The sequence below is a fragment of the Mustela nivalis genome, assembly GCF_964662115.1.
Source record: "Mustela nivalis genome assembly, chromosome: 8".
Lineage (NCBI taxonomy): Eukaryota > Metazoa > Chordata > Mammalia > Carnivora > Mustelidae > Mustela > Mustela nivalis.
This window is the reverse complement of record NC_139027.1, coordinates 107632178-107653289: the sequence shown is the minus strand read 5'-3', so window position 1 is coordinate 107653289 and position 21112 is coordinate 107632178. Positions and strand designations below refer to the sequence as shown.

Here is a 21112-nt window from a genome sequence, read left to right as displayed (position 1 = left end):
CCTGCAGAAGAGGTTAGTTCATCCCATGTTTCATTGCACAGAACATTTGGAGGGAAGACAAATTAGAGAAAACTATGATATATTTATCTAGTCTTTTTAGAAAATAAAAGGGAAATAAATAATTTGTTAAACTGGGTTCCTTGGAACTTTAAACATCTATAAAAGAATGATGTTACCCTTCTGGTCAGACCGATTGAGAGGGGCACAAAGGAGCCTTCTAGGGAGCTGGATATATTCTAGGTTTTGCTCTGGGGAGTGGCTATAAAGGTTCATGCCTACAAACTAATTGAGATTTAAGATTCATGAGCATTACCATATCCCTGTCATTTCTAAAAAATATATTTTTTAAAAGGGAGGTAAATCTAAGACTACAGGGTCTGTTAATCCTGGAAAGGTATTTGAATATTCACAAGGCACTTATCACATTTTATATTTTTCAAAAGGCTGTCATTTGGAAAGATAATGTCAAATAGGTATTATGTTTGTAAGTAACGAGAATACTAAAATCAAGCAAAGTTCTTGAGAAGTTGAAAAAAATGGTTTTAGTAACAAATGGAGCATTAACTGTGTATTAAATGGTAAAATTCTAACTTTGTCTTTGGGTAGTATCAGTAAGTATATAACAGCTAAGTTATGAGTACATACATTCTGAAAGGGAATCACTAAATAGAACTTGGGTTTCAGGAAGTCTTGCTTAATGTTTGAGGTTGACATCATATGGGACAGTTAGGCTTTCCAACTAAATTCCCTTATTGCCACAATCAGAGAGGGTATATAGCTAGGGCCAGCAAACTATGCCTCACAGCAAATCTGGGATGCCACCTGTTTGTGTCCGCCCGAGATGCATAAGTTGAATCCTAACTCCCAAAGGAATGCTATTAAGAAGTGGGGTCTTTGGGAGGTGATAAGGTCATGGGAGTAGAGCCTTCTTGAATGGTGTTTGTGCTCTTATAAAAGGAGATTCAGTAAGGTCCTTTATGTCTTCCATCATGTGAAGACACAGCAAGAGTTTCCAAATATGAACTATGAAGAAAGTCATAGAATGCATAGAATACAACCATGCAAGCACCTTGATCTCAGACTTTCAGCCTCCATAAATAAATAAATGTGAGAAATAAATATTTGTTGTTGATAAGCTACTCAGTCTGTGGTATTTTGTTATGGCAGCCACATAGACTGAGATAGCATTTATATTTAGAACTAAGTTTTATGGTAACACATCCACACTCCATTTATTTAGTATTGTCTTTGGCTACATTCATACTACAAGAGCTATGTTGAATGATCAGGCAAACACCACATTGCTTGCAAAGCTAAAAGCAGTCACTATCTTGTCCTTTGTTGAAAAATTTTGCTAACTCCTGGTCTACAAGAAGCATCACCCATAATTACCACTCTATAATTTTTATTTTGTGTACACAGAAAAATGCTGTATATTATGCTCAGACCATGATGTAAGCACCTGTAAGGGAGAAAGCAGGCTCACAAAAATCCTTGTATTTATTTCTCATAAAAGTTCTGTGATATAAAGGTGTTTTCTCAGTCAATTGAGCAAATGCATATTAGGGAAGGTAAATACGTAGTATCTTTCCTCAGCCCTCATATCTAAGAAGTGGCTAAATCCAAATTGAACTCATATCTGACTTGCTGCAACCCCTTTCTCATATAACATGGAATTTCCAATTCAGATTTGCAAACTATAAACCTTAGACCAACAGTGGGGTGAGTATGGAAATGCTATGTGCTTATACCAGGTTATGAGCAGTAAGATGGCAACAAATAAGACTGTGAAACCAAGATTTGAGAAAATAAACCATATGTGAGCTATATTCTGAGTCTCTTGTCAGATCTTTAAGAAATAAGACCAAACTCTGTAAGTCATAGAATCATGAGGAGATTAATCTATGCATGGGCCTTTGTTTTTGCTTTATGTAATTTTCTTCTTTCTTGCATGCAAGAAGATCATTTTGTTTTGCATAACATTCGTGTCTCTGATCTTCTCTGCCTCTGAATTAAAGGTTGGGACAGCTTGAGTGATGTTGGGGAGCATGGACTTATGGAAAGAATGAAATAAGAGGTGAGTATCATTTAAAACAACACTAACCTCTGGCTCTAGGAGGGATAGAAGGGCAGACAGAATTCTAGAAATCTCCCCAGGTCTTTTACCAGCTCTCAGAAACTGGCTTTTCGTTTCTCTGCAGGTGCCAGGTACAGTGTGCCTCAACAAAATGTTGATGGCCCAGCTCGTGGTTCTTACACATGGTTGAGGCAGAGGAACACTGATCATGGTCTATATAGAACCTTCTTGTTTTCTAAATAAAGGAATAATGCCCAAGTTTTTGCTATTTGGGAACACTCTGATGACCTGGGCCCTAGCCACACCAATTCAGGGCCCACTGAAATAATCTCAGTTCACAAGAAAAGCCCAATCCCTTATCCAAAGTATGTTGGGTTCTGCTCCTGAAATGGAAGAGGTTAATCTTGGGGAAAGGATAAAAATTTGGAGACGTAGATTGTGCTTATTTCTGAAGACTGATGTAACAAATTACTGTAACCTTGGTGGCTTAAAAGAACACAAATGTGTTCTTACAGTTCTTGAAGCCAAAGTATGAGATCAAGGTGTTGGCAGGGCCATCACCCTCCAGAGGGTCTCGGGGAGATTCATTCCTTGCCTCTTCCAGCTTCTGGTGGTATTGGCACGCCTTGATTTAAGGTCACAACACTCCAACCTCTGCCTTTGTTGTCACATTGCCTCTTCTTTTATCTGTCTCCTTCTCTGTATGTCTCAACACTTCTGCCTCTCCCTTATAAGGATACACATGATTACATTTAGGGCCCATCCAAATAATGCAGGATAGATTCCTCCTCAAGATCTGTTAGATAATCACACCTTCTGCCACATAATCTTAGGTTCTGGGTAGTTAAGATGTAGACATATCATTTTTGGGAATACCTTTCAGCCCATTAGACAGACTTTTAAGGAAAACTTTATGAGAATCTTCCTCTCTGAAAATCAGAATGTCTTTGTTTATCTCTGACTCTGAGACCTAGAAAAGCCTGGGGAGTGTAGGCAATAATAAGCTGGTGGCTAGCCCAGTTGAGATTTTCTATGGACCTGGTCTTGGGCGGTTGTTGCCTATTAGGCTGTGGTCATGCTTCTCTTACATTATCTTTAAACATTGGGGACACTTTTTAAACGTTATGGGCAGGACTCTAGTGTATTCTGAGGAATCAGGATGGGACTTGTGCTCACATGTGGGACAAAGAGATACAGTGATGGCTGTGTCTTAGATTTCCAGGGGTAATCTCACCCAGCAGAGTTGGCTGATATTAGAATATAGGGTAATCCTATGAGAGCACTGGGAAAAGGGAAAGTCACTAGATGGCTAAATTGGAAAGACAGGGCACAGGAACATGAAGGCTTTGAGTGCCATGAGGCAGTGTCATGGAAAACTCCACAAGGCAGCTAGGGGGCATTTTGAGGGGACAGGAGAGTGTAGTCTTTTCCCAACAACATCCCAGGAGACCAGAGGCTCAGCCCATAATAATCCTCTTGGACTTACTCATCGGCATCTGAGTTATTGTTTATAAAGTAAGCATAAGAAATATTGCTATTTGGGGATGGAGTGATGACTTCCAATACAAGGGTAATTTCACCCCAGGTTCACTTCAACTAAGATATGTTGAATACAACAAGATATCCATGTTATTACTGGAGAATGGAGGTTTATGATTTGAAATAAATATAGCTTAATTTTTTGTTCATCTATGTGATTTTGTTATGTGTCATTGGATCAACTACACACCTCCTATTCCCTTTGTAGAAAAAAATACATGTAATTTCACAGTTGAGAGCCATAGTCTTGGGGAACATGGGCACATCATAGTGGCTGTTAATTCAGGCCTACAGCAGGGCTGTCAAATGCAAACAGTGAATGGTGACGCTACAGGGAAATTGAAATAGAAAGAAGCCAAACTCCTTTTGTAAAATTTAAGAACTATGAAAAGGCAATTTAAATACAGAATTAACCCTGGTGAATCATTTGGCAAGATGTATTGGCGTCTTCTAGGTGTGGGGTTTATAGGCAGATTCAGTGCAACAGGCAGGAAATGGACAGACAGTGGGTGTGAAGCACAAGACAATGGGGTCCTTTGTTCAAATATTGCCGTGATGTGATTTTTCTGGATTTTATGTCATACTGGAAGAAACGGTGATGCAAGTTGGCGGTAGGATATGTCAATATTTTCCATCTCCAAAATGTCACCAGCAGTTAGGAAATGGCAATTCCGGTCACAAATCTCATGGACACTATTTATATTTTAAGTAGAAGGCAATTTGAAAATACATTGCATATTGTAAATCTCTATTGCTGAGTTAACTCAGTATGAGAATCCTAGAACTGGTTTTTACTTTAAAAGGTATCCAAATCAACATGTGCCATAATATGTAAATGGCCAGGGAATGCTGCTGATGTTTGGAGTGGGTGGTAATGAGTAGGTGCACTGCATGATCTGGGTGTTGAGAATTATACTTCCATAGCCACCCCCGGTAGGGTTTATGTAAGCATCCTTTACCGACCCAGGTATCAGTAATTCAGAACAACAGGGAAAGGTTGTACAAAGAGTTTTAACATGTATTAATCAACTGTTGTGTGCCCGGTATGTGCTAAGAACGGTCAGGTGTGATATTTAATTTATTCCTTTCAATATCAATTTTAGGTATAATTACTGCATGTTTTATAGATTAAGATGTAAGGAGAAGAGAGATAAAAAAAAAACAACTTGAACAAGTTCAGTCAGTAAACACAGAATCAGGACTTAAATTTGAGTCTTTCTGAGTATTGATCCTTTCAATAACATGATACCTCTGAAACAAGTAGAACACTTACTAGTTAAGTGAGTAAAAATTTTAATTTAAGATGGATGCCTCCTTATAAATATTCTTAAAATACTCTCATACAAGCTCCTTAAGATGGTAAACCTGTAAGGACTTCCTTACTCTCAGCTGGCTATTAGTTTATTGCTTTGTTATCATTGTTAAGCAGTTAAATCACTGGTTTCCATGGTTTTTAATTATGCAACACTATTAGTAAAAATTTTGTTATTATGTACATGTATTTATATATTCTGCTATAGTATACTTATAACACTATAAATTGAATATATGACCTACTACAATAAGGTAGATTGTACATTATAAAGCTAAAACAAAATAGAAATGTAAAAACTGAGAAAAGATGGTATAAATATTTTAAATCATTATTACAATGTATTCTATACTGTTTTATTATGTATTGTCATTATATAATTATGTTATTTGTTTTATGAATCATGCACACATAAAATATTCTTAGTAATAATAAGATCAAGTTATTTTTATTTATTTTATCATAATTTTTTAAACTCTTGGCTTGAAACTTACAATAGCATAATTTTAAAGTTTTAGCCTCAATTCAGTATATAATTTTATTTATATAAATACATTTTTTAATACTTTTAAGGCTTGAAGTATAATTAACATACAATGTTATATTACTTTCAGGTACATAGCATATTGATTTGACAATTCTATACATTACTCAATGCTCATCACATAAGTAGTCACCATCTGTCACCATACAATGTAATATTATTGACTTTATTCCTTATGCTGTATTTTTCTTCTCTGTGATTTACCTATACTTGAAAGTTGGTACCTATTAATCACCTTTATCTATTTCATGCATCTCCCTACCCATCTCCCCACTTACAGCCACCACTTTGTTCTTTGTGTTTAAGAGTCTGGTTTTTGTTGATTATTTGTTTTATTATTCATTTGTTTTGTTTTTTAGATTCCACATGTAAGTAAATCAAAAGGTTTTGGTCTTTCTGTGTCTGGCTTATTTCACTTAGCATAATACCCTCTAGATCTGTCCATGTTGTCCCAAATGCCAAGATCTCAGTGTTTTTTATGGCTGAGTAATAGTCCATGGTATAAATACACCACATCTTCTTTATGTCTCAATGGACACTTGAGTTGCTTCCATATTTTGACCATTGTAAATATAACTGAAATAAACATAAAGGCACATATATCTTTCTGAATTAGTGTTTTCATTTTCTGTGGGTAAATACCCAGTAGTGGAATTACTGGAACATATGGTACTTTTATTTTTAACTTTTTGAAGAACTTTCTTTTGTAAGTGGTTGCACCAATTTTCATTTTTGAATACTTTTTGAAGTATATCATATATTAAGGAACATGAACAAGCTTTATATGTATAATTAGATGGATTATTACAAAATGCACATAGCCAGGCAAAAAAAAGTAGAACAACCCTCTATCTCATAAGCTACTTTTCTGATCCCTGTAGTAACTATGCCTTCAGTCTCTTCTAATGGGATATCTTCTAATACTTTATTCTAATTCTATTCTAATATTTTATTTAATATTGAAAATTTTAAAAAAGATTTTATTTATTTATTTGACAGAGAGATATCACAAGTAGGCAAAGAGGCAGGCAGAAAGAGGAAGGGAAGCAGGCTACCTGCCGAGCAGAAAGCCCGATGTGAAACTCAATTCCAGGACCCTGAGATCATGACCTAAGCTGAAGACAGAGGCTTAACACACTGAGCCACCCAGGCGCCGTAGTGTTTTCAACCTTTACATAAAGCGATAACATAGCATGTTCTCTTTCATGAGTGGTTTCTTTTATTCAACTTTATGTTGATTTCATATTATTCAATTTCATGTTTGATTCATCCAGGTTGTTGCAAGTAATGACAATTCATTCATTTTCATTGATGGGCAGTGCTTATTTATGTGGACATAACAGATGATTAATTTTAATATTGATAGGCATTTAGCTAGCTTCAGATTGGTGGATATTACAAACACTGGAACTATAATCAATTTTTTACATATTCTTTATTGCACATATATCCACATTTCTTAAGTTCTAGGACTATGATTGCTAGGTGATATAGTAAATAAATAATTTAGTTTTATGAGAAACTGCCAAAAAGTTTTGCAAAGTAGTTGTACCATTTTACATTCCCACCAGCAATGTTTGAGAGATGCCCTGTATATGTACCAACTCTTGAGATTGTCATTCTGGATAATTTTAGGCAGTCTGGTGGTATGTAATAATAAGTATCTCAATATGGTTTTGATTTGCATTTTCACAATGACTAATGCAGTTGTGTACCTTCTTTTATATGTTTAATGGCCCTTTAGATAGTCTCTTTCTATTGTTTTTTCCTTTTTTGGATAGTCTCTTTTTGAGAAACAACCATGTAGAAACTTCCCCATTTTTCCATAGGATTATTTGCCCTTTTAAAAAATATATTGAGTTGTGAGAATGTTTATGTTCTCTATATACAAATCCTTCATGGATATACGTTATTTATTTTACAAATATCTTCACCCATTTTCTGGCTGGCCTCTTCATTCCCAAAATTGTGTGTTTTGATGAACAGAATTTTCTAATACAGTTAATTTTCATTTTGCCCATCTATTTCTTAGTGGTTACTGATCATCAAGTCTTATTTATTTGCCCATTTCCTTATGGTTATTCCTCCTTGCTTAAGTAATTTTTTCCTACACCAGTCACAGGAAGGTATTTTCCTATATTATGTACCAGAAGGTTTTTTTAACCATTTATGATTTGTTCTACCATCATACTCAGCCTGGAATTAATTTTCTATAGAGGATAATGTGTGAAAGATTGCATTTTTCTACATGGATATTTATTTGACCCAGAACCACCAATTGAAAAACCAGCCTTTAGCTATCACTCTATAGTATCACCTCTGTTATAAATCAACTGTCATGCTTGGGTCTGTTTTTGGACTCTATATTGTGTTCCATTGATCTATTCCTCTATCCTTCAGACAGTCCTACTCTGATTTATTTACTGAGGTTTTATATTGATAAAGGGTCATATAAGTCATTGTACCTAGGACTTTGATCTTCCAGATTATTAGAATTTCTTGTCCCTATTCACTTGCCTATATTCACATATAAATTTTAGTATCAACTTATTAGTTTCCACTAAAAATGTGGCAGTTCTTAAAGAGATATCATTGGCCCTATAGATTAATTTGAAGATTACTAACATCTAAAATATATTGAGCCTTTTAATATACGAAAATGGTAAATGTTTCCTTTTCTAAAGGATTTTTTTCATTTTTTCAGATTTCTTTAGTTTCTTTTTTTTCTCTGTGTAGAGGTTTCAAAATTCTTCATTAGATTTTTAGTAGCTATTTGATTTTTATCATGCTATTATAAATGGTATCCTTTGTTAACTGATTAGATTTCAACATTTATTAACACTTTGGTAAAAACACCGTGCTTTTGAATAGCAACAACAAAAGTATATCCTACTTGAATAAAAACTTAAATATATCAAAGAGTGTGAACAGTGTTCACAGCATCAATCTTATGATCTCTTCCAACATAGAGAGGAAGCTAATCTAGCAGGAATTATGATGCAGGATCTTTAGTGTCTAAGTGAAAGATATCAATTTTAAAAAGAGAATTTTCTAATTATTTCTTGATAGAATATAGGATTGAGATGATTCTCTAATTGATCTTGTATCCAGTGCCCTCATTATTTTTATTTATCAATATAATTTTTTTTATTTTTGGATTATCTACATGAACAATTATTTCATCACTTAATGAAAATTTTATTCCTTCATTTTATATTTTTTCACGTTTTATTTTATAATCTTCCTTTCTGCAATTGCTGTGCCTCTTGTACAATAATGATTGGAAGTATGATAACAGGTATCTCTGTCTTCTTCCTAAGATCATAGGAAAAGCTTGTTTATATGCCCTTTATCTAAGAAAGTTACTGTGTGTGAGTTTTTATTGTGAGTACTGAGATTTATCCAATGCTTTATCCTTTCTTCTCTCCATATGGTGAATGATACTGAATGAGATATGAGTGTGTACCATCCATGCGGTCTTAGACAATCTCCACTTTGTTATGATGTATTATTATTCTTGTAGTTATATTTTGCTGGGTTTGGTTGTTACTATTTTGTTTAGGTTTGCATCAGTGTTCACAAGGGAAATTAAGCTTATAATTTTTCTTTCTTATAATATCCTTATTAGGTTTTCATATTAAGATTATTCAGGTTTTTTAAAAGAAGCCAGGTGATTTTCATCTCTTTCTATTACCTGGAATAATTTGTGTATTGGGTTTACTTTTCCCTAAAACATTTGGTAGAAATCGTGGTAAACTAATTTGGAGTCTGAAGTTTTTTTGTTGTTGTTTGCTTGTGGCAAGGTTATTAATTGCATATTTACATTTTAAATAACTATCAGATTCATTGAACTTTCTGTTTTTTCTTGTTGATACAGGTTTATTAAGATTTATTTTTTCTGATTGTATCTAAAATTTCAAAGATTTTTACCACAAAGTTTTTCAGAATATTCTTCTTTTTTTTTTTTTTTTTTTCCACTTATGGTGCTATCCTGGTCTTTGCTCTATATATTTGTGCTTTAGGCCTCTTTTTTAGTTTCTTTATCTGTCTTGACAGGAGTTGATTAATTTCATGTTCTTAAAAAAAAAAAGGCAAATTTAGTCTTGGTTGATCCCTTCTATATTATATTTACTTCTGATTTCATTAATTTCTTCCTTAACCTTTTTACTTCCTTTTCTTTTTCAGGTTTAATTTGCTATTCCTTTTTAAAAGTATTTTATTTTATTGAAGTATAATTAACATACAGTATTTTTTCATTTCAGATATACAATATAATGATACAGCAATTTTATACATTACTCAGTGCTCATCAAGATAAGTGTACTCTTAATTCCTTTATTTCGCTCATCCCCCCACTCAAATCTCTTTTGGCAACCACCGCTTTATTCTCTTTTTTTAGAGTCTGGTTTTTGTTTGTCTTCTTTTTTCTTTGTTTATTCATTTGTTTTGTTTCTTAAATTCCACATATGAGTGCAGTCTCATGGTATTTGTCTTTCTGTCTAACTTATTTCATTTAACATTATACTCAGTAGATCTACCCATGTTGTTGTAAATGGTAAGATTTCTTTCTTTTCTATGGCTGACTAATATTCCTTTATATACTATATGCCAATCTTCTTTTTCCATTCATCTATCATTGGACACTTGGGTTGCTTACATATCTTAGCTTTTGTAAGTAATAAACATAGGGTTTCATAATCTTTTTGAATTAGTGTTTTCAATACCCAATAGTGGAATAATTGGGTAATATGGTAATTCTATTTTGAATTTTCCCCTCTTATCATAGTTTGAGCTATGCTCCACAAGTTTTGGTTTGTCTTATTTTTATCATCATTCATTTCAAAATACCTTTTCATTTGCCCCTTGATGACTTAGGAGTCCAGTATTTAATATTCACACATCAGTTTCAACAGCAGACTGTATGAAGCAAAAGAAGGATCAGTTTATCCAAAGACAAAGCACTGGAACTCAGTCAGTCAGATATGCACAAAGAAATGAGAATTTTAAAAAGTGAGGATAGCTTAAGAGACTTAGAGGACAACAAACAGACTGACTTTGCATCAGAGTAATTGCATAAGAAGAGAGAGAGAAGGGAGCAGAAAACTTATTTGAAGATATAATGCTAAAAACTTCCCTAACCTGGGGAAGGAAAGAAGCATCCAGATTCAGGAATCCTGGAGAATTCCAAAAAAGAGGAACTCAAAGAGATCCACAAGACACATTATAATTAAAATGTCAGAACTTAAAGACAAGGAGAGAATAATAAAAGCAGCAAGAGAAAAACAGTTTCTTTTATTAAAAGGAGCCACCAGAAGACTAGCAGCAGATTTTTCAGCAGAAACTTTGCAGGTCAGAAGAGTACAGCATGATATAGTCAAAGTGCTGAAAGAAACCTCCAACCAAGCATATTCTACTCAACAATATTATTCAGGTTGAGGGTGAGAGAAAGCATTTTCCTGATAAAAGCTAAAGGAGTTCACCATCACTAAACTGCCTTACAAGAAATGTTATAAGCACATCTTTAATCTGGAAGGAAAGGGTGCTAAATAGTAATGAGAACAAAGGTAAATATAAGTAGTAAAGGTAGTGGCTTAATTGCTTATAAAGCTAGTATGAAGGTTAACATTTATAAATTATGAGATATTGCAGAAAAAGCCAAAACCCTATTTTTTTTTCTTGAAAAACCAGAAATCTTGACAGTAGTAGACCAGCATTCCTACAGAGAAACAATGGTTGCGCTATTTAATAAAGCTGGTTTTCCCATTTATAGATCTAGCCTATAATCTGCACATTGCCACCTGGCCCAATTCTTTTGGAAAGCTGACCTGAATGTTTTTGAGTTTGATATCCTTGAAAAAACCTGACAATAAACTCTCATTGCTCTGAGAGCAAGTGCTTTATCTGGATTATGGTTAAATCACAGCACACCGCAGAATACCTAAACCACATTTGGTGACCAAATGGATGTCAGTGAAATAGTTAAAGCTTTAAAAAATTATCAGTATATACACCAGACTTGATTGTTCTTAACAAAGACGATTTGTTTTAATGAATGCCTGAAATCCTAGATGCCCCAGTACTTCAATTTATCCAATAATTTCTTCTTAAATCAAACTTTTGAGAAAAATAATTATAGGTGGTAACACGTAGCAAAACTGACTGTGAATAGAATTGCTTTCTTTTGTTTGGTGGAGGAAGGTAATTAGCAGGAAATGGCCAACAGATGAGATGTAGGAAGAGGAAGCTGGGAGCAGGAAGACTCTCTCAGAGGGAAGTGAAGGCCCTGTGATCACTAAGAATCAATTTCATTACAAATCTCAGCAATTGCTGGGAAGTTTCCTGGGATAAGCAGTTAAAGCAATTCATGCATATAAAAAGGAAACGCTTTGTTTAGTAAAACTGGGAGAACTGAAAACCATACAGAATCTTATGAGTTAGTATCTTGCTAATCATTGAACACCTTACAATTTAATGTAAGGCTTTTTAAAGCCCTTTAACTTGTTATTTAATTCAGAAGTGACTTGAAACTGCTGGGACTCTCACAGGCCACCAGCACAGATGCCTCAGTCCCACAATTTAGCCAGGCAGAAATAAACAAGATGTTTGTGTCCAAAAGTTTGACTTTTCCCTCTCTGTATTGGATGAACCTGAGAGCAAATGTTCCTTTAGAAGAGTCTGACCTCAGAAGATTCTGGAACATCTGGAGTCTGGGAAGGACTAACAGGATTTATATGTACTGATAGGAAAGGGCCACTCAGCACCTGGTGATAACACTGCATTCAATCAAGGGAAATTAAATTCTAACAGGATTAAAGGAGGCAGCAGTTAATACATAGGAGCAAGAATTCCCCCAAGCCGACATGTACGTTGAAAGCCTATCTTCTATGAGAGAAACTGCTAAGAAGATGACACAATGCATTAAGGAAGGAGGCAGCTTAAAATATGTGCAGAAATTCTAGCTTTTCATTCTGGTAGAGCAATAGAGATTAGGTCTGAATCTCCTAAGATTTATTGCCCCGTTTTCTAGCAGTGAATGCAAAAACATGCATTAATATAACACTGTGGAATCCATCCAAATAAGCTAAAATTATATATCAAGTTTTCAGTGTGACTATCACATGTGTACACACAGAGAGAAACTGAAACAATAAAGGGAATGTCCTAAAATATAAAATAAGAAAAACATGAATACTGTTCATTATCCCAAATCAGGGCTCTTTAGTACTTTGGTGTTGGGCCTTGGAAATCTGGCTGTTCATACTTGATGTCTCCGTGCTTCACAATTTGCAATGTTTCTAAATCCAAAGGACATGTCCACAGCTTATGCAAATCAAGGATCAACAGTTCCCTTATAGCAGCTACCAGGGACTTGTCTTTTCCTAAAAGTTCTCTATAACCCTGAGAAGAAAAATATTGTTCCTTTATGAGCATCGTCACTTTATCATCTTGCTTCCGGCCATAATTCAATGTTAGACAAAGCACCCCGCTTCTTTGTGGTTACTTTTTTCTCCTTGTAAAAATTGACTCAAGGCAATTACATGCCCCAGCTATTCAAAAAGCAAGCAAAGATTGGTGAGGGGCCCAGGCTAAAGGATAGGCTTGTCCTTCAGAGAGGTCATGCCTCAACTGAAACTTGCCCTTCCCCGGGAACAATGGTTCCCTCTCAGTCCTCTCTGAAACCGGCTTGTTGTTTTGCTTGTATCCTTCATTTCTGAGTCAGGGAGAGAAATTAGTTTCTATGGTAGGTTGATTGCATTAATGTCCCCTCCCTCCAACTTCACCCCTACCAGTATCTTCACCCTCTGCCTTAAAGAATTATAATACCTTCCTAGTCTGACTCCAAATTCAATTAGATTACAGAACATTTTCAAAGGCCAATGGGTTGTTAGTAAGGGTGATGCAAGAAGAGGCTTCAAGTATACTTTCGTGTTGGGGTTGGTTCTGTTGCGCTCTGTCAGGTTTATGTGAAGGCAAGGCAAGCCTACTGGAGGATGAAGAACATGTAGAATAGAGCCAAGTCAACCTAGCTGAGCCCATCTGAAAGCAGCTAATAGCCAGTGACCCCTACTTACGTGACATTCCCAACCCAGAGCAGAAGACTTCTTTAACAACCTATCAGCATGAAGTCTTTGTTTCCTTGTGGATAATCTCTTACTTTCCTCTATTGGCTTAGACCTTGGGAACCATAACTATGGTTTGAATAATTTTCCTAATAGAGAGGATACTCCCCTGGTGAGGATGGAGGGCAGGGAGAACATCTCTCAAAGTTCTCTTGGTTATACCTGGCTATTTCCTTGCTATGTTGGTTATACCTGGGCTATTTCCTTGCTACATTGCTAAATGGAAAAAAAATTTTTTTTGATTAGGTGTTTGGGTACTCACCCTACTCAGACTAGTCTCCATTGGGATGTATTGTTAAATGTGTTATTGTCCCAGATTTGATAAAGCCATTTTTGTTTCTCTTTGGAGGATTTTTCTTCATAAGAATTGAGATGATCCAAGAAATTCAGTGTATATTTAGGCCTGTGTCCATACAAATTGTTCTAAAAGAATTGGGTTGGAGATAAAATTAACTTTTTTTTAAAGCTGCTGAATCATCTTTATAGTAATAATCAATTGTGTGGCAGAATCCAATCTGTTATTTTTATAAGATAGCACCCTCTGTGTCTTTACTTGTATTAAGTTAAAAAAGAGCTCTAGTTGGAAGTTTGGATTTTATTGATAATTCCCAATGCTTGCAGTCTAGTCAGATTATATTAAAAAATTATCCGCCTGGGTGATTCTTATAAGAGATACACCCAACATACAAGGGCTTGGAAAATTTGCATATAAAAGTATGAGGGAAATATACAAGACAAATTTGAAGCAAAACAAGTCTCATATAATTATATTAAACTAAGTTTTAAAAAAAGACTTTCAGACAAAGCACAAGGTTATGGGTAGAAAGGGTCTTTATAATGATCAAAATGTTTTTAAACAAGAAAATATAAACTCCTAACCTTGTATGCTTCTAAAAAAATAGCCCCCACAAAAATACATTCCTAATATTTGAAGACATATTTAAAAGTCAAACAAAACTGCTAAGAAAAATTTATCTATAACTTTGAGGAAGGAAGCCTTTCTTAAATATGTCAAAAATGCTATACATTAAAAAAAAAAAACAAACAAACAAAAAAAAAAAACCTAGATTGAGTACATTTGACCAAATTCAAATTAAGAGCTGGTTCTCAGAGATACCATAGGGAAAATGAAAAGACTCCTGACAAACTGGAAGGAGATATTTGCAACATGTATCAAATCTGGTCCACCAATCAAAGGACAGCACAAATAATTGTGATACAGTTGACCCTTCAATGAAGTGGGGGTTGAGGGCACTGAGTCCCACACAGTAAAATATCTGTATAATGTTTGATTCCCTCAAAACTTAACTACTGATAGCTTGTGGACCAAAAGCCCTACTGGTAACATAATCAGTTAACACATACTTTGTATGTTATATGTGTTATGTGTGGTATTCTTAAAATAAAGTAGTTAGAGAAAAGAAAATATTAATGAGAAAATCAGTACTGTAGTCTATAAGTAGCCCCGGGCAGTACAAACCTGTGTTTTTCATATTTTTGCACAATAGATACTAGACTATAGTGAAAAAATTAAGTCCAGCTCTTATGATGAATGAACTTAAAAATAAGAAGAATATTAATTTTCATAAAATCTAAACACACATTGTTAGAATTATCACAAGAGATAAAGTAATCATGAAAAGGGCAGAAAATGATAAAAAAAATTTAGAATAATAGTGACTTCAGCAGTTGAGGAGAGACGGGCATAGAGAAAGAGGAATCAAGAGAATGTACCAAAATTAGTAATAATGGGGAAAATTCCAGGGGCTATTATGTGCTATGTTACACGTTTTACACATAGATTACATATATTATTTGGCATGCACCAAATGTTATACATTAAAAAGAAAAAAAATGAGACCAGTCCTTAGTTCTTCGCAAACTATCAAAAATAAATTAAATTCAAAATAATAAGAAGACAAAATGTCTCCAGAACTTCACATTTAAAAAGAAAATCAGGGCACCTGGGAGGCTCAGTTGATTAAACGTCTGCCTTCAGCTCAGGTCATGATTGCAGGGTCCTGGAATTGAGTCCCACATGGGGCTCCTTGTTCAGTGGGGAGTCTGCTTCTCCACCTACCCATCTCCCCCAGCTTGTGCTTTCTCTCGTATGTCTGTCTCAGATAAATAAATAAAATCTTAAAAAAAAAAAAAAAAGAAAAAAGGAAATCAGTCTAGGGCAGGGCGATAAAAAAAAGAAAAATCAGTCCATTAAAAAATGAATTCAGGGGTGCCTAGGTGGCCCAGTCGGCTGGGTGTTTGACTCTTGGTTTCCATTCAGGTCATGATCTTATGGATTGTGGGATTGAGTCCCACATCAGACTCCATACTCAACAGGGAAGGGAGTCTGTTTAAGATTCTCTCTTTCCATCTCCCTGTGCCCTTCCTACCTCCTACTCCATGTGCGTGTGTTCTCTCTATATATAATAAATAAATAAATCTTTAAAAAAAAGAAATGAATTCATTTGGGTGGAAGCTCTATATAAAAAGAAAATTATCAGAAAATAGAAAAATAGAGAGACACAGAGATCCAGAGACAGAAGGGAGAGAATACAGAGCACTTAACAAACACTAAAATTTTGGTATGGTAAATAATGCTTTTTGGCATTATTCTTATCCCACCTGCTTTTCTAAAATGATAAGGGAGAGACTCTAGTTGGATTAGAAGCATTCTTGGCATTTGCTATTCTGAATGTATTTTCCATCTTGAAGTTACTGTGCGTGAAGCCAGGAGCAATTACTTTTCAAGTGGATACACTGTCACCACCTTTCAAGGTGTCATTGTCCTGCATTTCATCAGAAATACTTGAGCCAGGCAGAGGTTCGCATGCCAGGCATTACAAAATAAATAGAGAATTGGAATTCTTACCATCTATAAATCAAGAAAATGCAAAATTGAGTTCTGACTAAAGAGGCACTCCCCCTCTTTATGAGAAAACCATGTCTTCCAACTTTTCCGGTATGGTGCAAAGGCTCATTTTAATGAGGAGCTTTTACTTCTTATTAGTCTTAGAAGTTAGTGGAATCTTAAACACCTTTTCAAAAATGCTTTCAACTTTTCTAAGACTCCTTAGCCATTTTTAAAGAAATTATTGTTTTGTTTTGTTTTTTTTTCCAGCAATCCTGATGAATAGCCCATTTTCTGAAGCTTGATTTAACAGGTCTTAGAGCTGATTGGTTGTGCCTAGGAGAACAACCAACAAGTAGGGACTGATGGCTTGTTGACCAGGTTGTTTTGCAGGAATGTGGGTGCCTAAGTGCTGGCATTGCAGAACTGCTCTGATTCATTTGCCCCAAGAAAATTCAAATATCTTTTGGGTAATTTTCTTATTTAGAAATATCATATCCTTTCTACTCCACCTTCATCTTGACCCAAATAAGTTTTGGCTTCAAGGTTGTTTTTTTTTTTTTAATTATTGTACACATAAAAGGTATACAACTTGATGATTTGATATAGATATACACTGTGAAATAACCACCACAGTTCACCTAGTTAGCATATCTGTCACTTCATGTAGTTATAGTTAAGGTTTGGTTTGGTTTGGTTTGGTGGTGTGGATACTTGGGATAAACTGTTTCAGTAAGTTTCAAGTACACAGTACAATGTTGTTATCTGAGGTCATCAGGCTATACATTAGATCTTCAGAACTCATTGCTTTTGCCAAACTGAGACTTTACCGACATCTTTCCATTCTCCCCTTCTTCCAGCTCCTGGTAATCCCCATTCTACTTTCTGCTTCTATGCGTCTATTTTAGATTCCACATGTGAGTGAAAGCATGTTGCATTTTCTTTCTGCATCTGGCTTATATCAATTAATATGATGTCTTCCAGGTTTGTTTGTGTCATTGCAAATGGCACAATGCTCTTCTTGTTCAATATTCTATTGTATGTGTATACCATACTTTCTTTGTTCATCCATCATTGGACATTAAGTTGTTGCTGTATCTTGGCTATTATCAAAAATGCTTCAATGAACATAGGAGTATGGGTATCTCTTTAAAATCTTGATTTCAATTTTTTAGATATATACTCAGAAGTGGGATTATTGGGTCATAATACAGTTTTATTTTTAATGCTTTGAGGAACCACCATACTGTTTTCCATAATGGCTATGACAATTTATATTTCCACTAACACTGTAACAGGATTCCCTTTTGTCCACATCCTGGCCAGCATTTATCTTTTGTGGTCTTTTTTTAAATAATAGGTATCCTAACTGGTATGAGGTAATATTTCATTGTGGATTTGATTAGCATTTCCCTGATGGTTAGTGATGTTGAACACTTTCTCATATACCTCTTGGCCATTTATGTGTCTTCTTCAGAAAAATGTCCATTCAGGTCTTTTGCCCATTTTAGTGTCAGTTGTTGTTATTATTATTATTATTATTATTATTATTATTATTGCTATTGAGTTATCTGAGCTCTTTATATAGTTTGGAAACTGACCCCTCATCCTATATATGGTTTGCAAGTATTTTCTCCCATTCTATAGGCTTTTTTCATTGTAGTGATTGTTTCCTTTGCTTTGCGGAAGACTTTTAGTTTGATATAGTCTCAGTGTTTATATTTGCTTTTGTTGCCTATACTTTTGGTATAATATCTAAAAATTCATTGCCAACACCAACATCAAGGCACTTTTTCGAGGGTATTTTTGAACATATGACATAAAAAGGATATTCATTTTCCCTGGAAATGTCAAACTCCCTCCCAATGACTCGCAGACTGAAAACTGGCTTCAATTTATCCGTCGTTTTCCAGAAGTGTTTAATAGCTTCAAAGAATTATGTTTCCATATCCTTTGTGGATTTTAGCTGGGATGCAGTGTTCACAACTGAATACATTAAGGAGATGATTCTTGAACCACTCATATACACTGTAGTGAAAGTTAAGAATACACAACTAGTCTGCTTTACACAGACATATGTAACCCGTTCCCCTCCCACCAACACACACACCATTTAATCTATTTAAAATCTGTTCCTAACCTTTAGGTTCCTCAGACCTTAGGGAAATAAAACCAAGGTCATAGCTATATAATTGCAAAGACCCAACTGTGTCTTATTAACCCAGTCACTTCATGAGCTAATTCAGGGGCCATGTGTCCACAAAACCACAGTGTGCTTAAGATTTATAATTGAATTTAAAAAAAATGAAAGCTCCTCATGCCTCTCTTGTGTAAGGATTCATGAAATCTATGGCTATCATACAGAATCTAATGAACAGACTGCCTTTTTATATCAAGCCTTTTCTTTTTATTGTGATGCCAGTTTGTGGTGAAGGATGTGGAGTTGCTTTCTAAAAAGTCATTCTAGCTTAACATTAGAGAGATTAGAAAACAATGCTGAGAGTACATTTGAAGAAGTTCCCTGAATTGCTCTGGGTTCCTAGAAAAATCAATCTAAAAAGATAGACATTTTCTATCTACGAATATCTGTGATTTAAAAATGTCCACCGGGAAACACTGTCTATGTCAGTAAAATGATGAGAGAATGTACTTTTCCAGGCTTTCTGAGAAACAAATGCCAAGCAATGATTAAACACAAAAGTTTTGTTGTTGTTGTTGTTGTTGTTTGTTTGTTTGTTTTTTAGGGGAAACACTTGTGAAAATTGGACAAAAGCTTTCTAAAACATTCTTCCATCTTAAGTTCCAGCAAGGCCAGTGGGATATCACTGAACCAAAACCAGCCCTTGGAGAAGTCCTGTGATTCCCAGAAATGGACCTGCCTTAGCACAAGCTATGATATGTTCAGTCATTGGCCTCAATGCCAACTCAGAGCTCAGTGACTGGACCCTTGGGATTTCAACCTTGTGTCATAAATTTCATGTTGTAAACAAGACACAATAGCTTAGATAATATTATAGAATATGATTTCTTAAAAACAAACAAACAAAAAATGACTTCTTTATTATTCAACTTGTTACTATAGAATGCTGCATAACAAATAGCCCCCAGATCTGTGTATTGCCTGTTGGTGTACCTTGTCGTTGTTGTTGAAATACAGACATCAAGTATGTATCGAGTAGAAAGGAACTGAGGTAAGAAGGCATTCAGTGTAAGGCTTCATGTTAATCTGACTAAAAGTTGGCCTGTGTGTGATGTTTGCTCTAGCTATAAGTACTAAAGATTTTAAATTCCTCTAGTGTCCTTGTGTTTTGTCTCCCCTGTTGACGTTGGGTTTCTCTGAGTATTCTTTTCAGAGAGAGACTGTCTGCTATTTCAGTTATAAAGCAGTGACTTTAGGGCCTGTGACTTTAGGCTGTGACTTTAAGAAGTGTTTCTCCAGTGGAATAGCTTCTCTCCTCCCCCGCTCCATACTCCCTAACCTGGCTACATCATTCCCAGCTGATTTTCATGAAGCTCTGTCCTGTTGACTATGTTTTTCCTTTTCTATTTATTTTTTAAAGACTTTATTTACTTACTTGACAGAGAGACAGAGAATGAGCAGGGAGAGGACCAGAGGGAGAGAGAGAGAGAGAAAGAAGCAATGCGGGGCTTGACCTGGGACCCAGAGATCAAGACCTGAGCCAAAGACAGACACTTAACTAAATGAGCCACGCAGGCACCCCTGTTTTTCCTCTTTTAGGTGAGACGGGAAAACTAGCAGGGACTGGAGTGGGAGGAAAACCCTTCTCCCAGATGGGATAATGCTCCGGCAATGTCTTTGGAGCATAGGCCCTCATCATGGAAAAGGTTCTGGGCATATCTCAAAATGATTATTTTCCCCCTTTTTGCTAGAGCCAGGAGGGGCTCTATCTTAGCTCTTCACTGTGAGAACCCAGTGAGGCTCCTGCAGGTAAAGCCTATAGAAGTATGGGAACTCCCAAACACTGTAGCCTCCCTAGTTTCTCACTGCTGTGCTTGTCTACATTCAGTCTCCAGGAATTCATGAAAATTAACATTTAAGAGTTCTTACCAGAATATGGCTCCAGTGGCTTTACACCAGGGAAGTAGATCTCAGCTGTGACTCTCATCTTGTTTGTTTCTGCAGACTGCAGGGTGGAGGTTTATCCCGCAACCTCAGTTTTCTGATGGAAGAAGTCATTAATATTTAGTTTCTCCAGCTTTTTCATGTAGGAATGACAGTTTCCAGTTCTTATGTGTTCCTTAAGCCATATTATTCACAAAAGAATAATGAGGTCAATACGTTTTTACTGTTTACTTGGAAGTAATTATAGATTCACTATTTCTAAAAATGTACAGGGAAGTCATATGTGCCCTACAGCCATTTCTCCCAGTGGTAGCATCTTGCATAAGTAGAGTACAGTATGAAGTCCAGGAAGTTGGCATTGTTATCATGTACAAAGCCTAATCAGATGTTACCTGTTTTCCATACGCGTGTGTGTATGTGTGTATAGTTCCATGCAACCAGATTATGTTTTAGGAAAAAAGAAGATAGAATCTAAAATAACCACAGAACATATTAAAGTAGGAAATTGACATGGATACAGTAGTATTAAAATCTGATGCAGAACTTATTTGGGATTTACCAGTTTTTATATGCAATCTTTTGAGTATA

At 35.4% G+C, this 21112-nt stretch overlaps 1 long non-coding RNA gene across 1 annotated transcript; it reads left to right on the top strand.

The window, feature by feature from the left end:
- The first annotated feature begins 1958 nt into the window (after positions 1 to 1958).
- LOC309871045 lies at positions 1959 to 19730 on the top strand. Its single transcript, XR_014314987.1, has 2 exons — positions 1959 to 2077; positions 19185 to 19730. It is a non-coding gene; the product is annotated as an uncharacterized lncRNA (long non-coding RNA).
- Positions 19731 to 21112: the final 1382 nt, after the last annotated feature.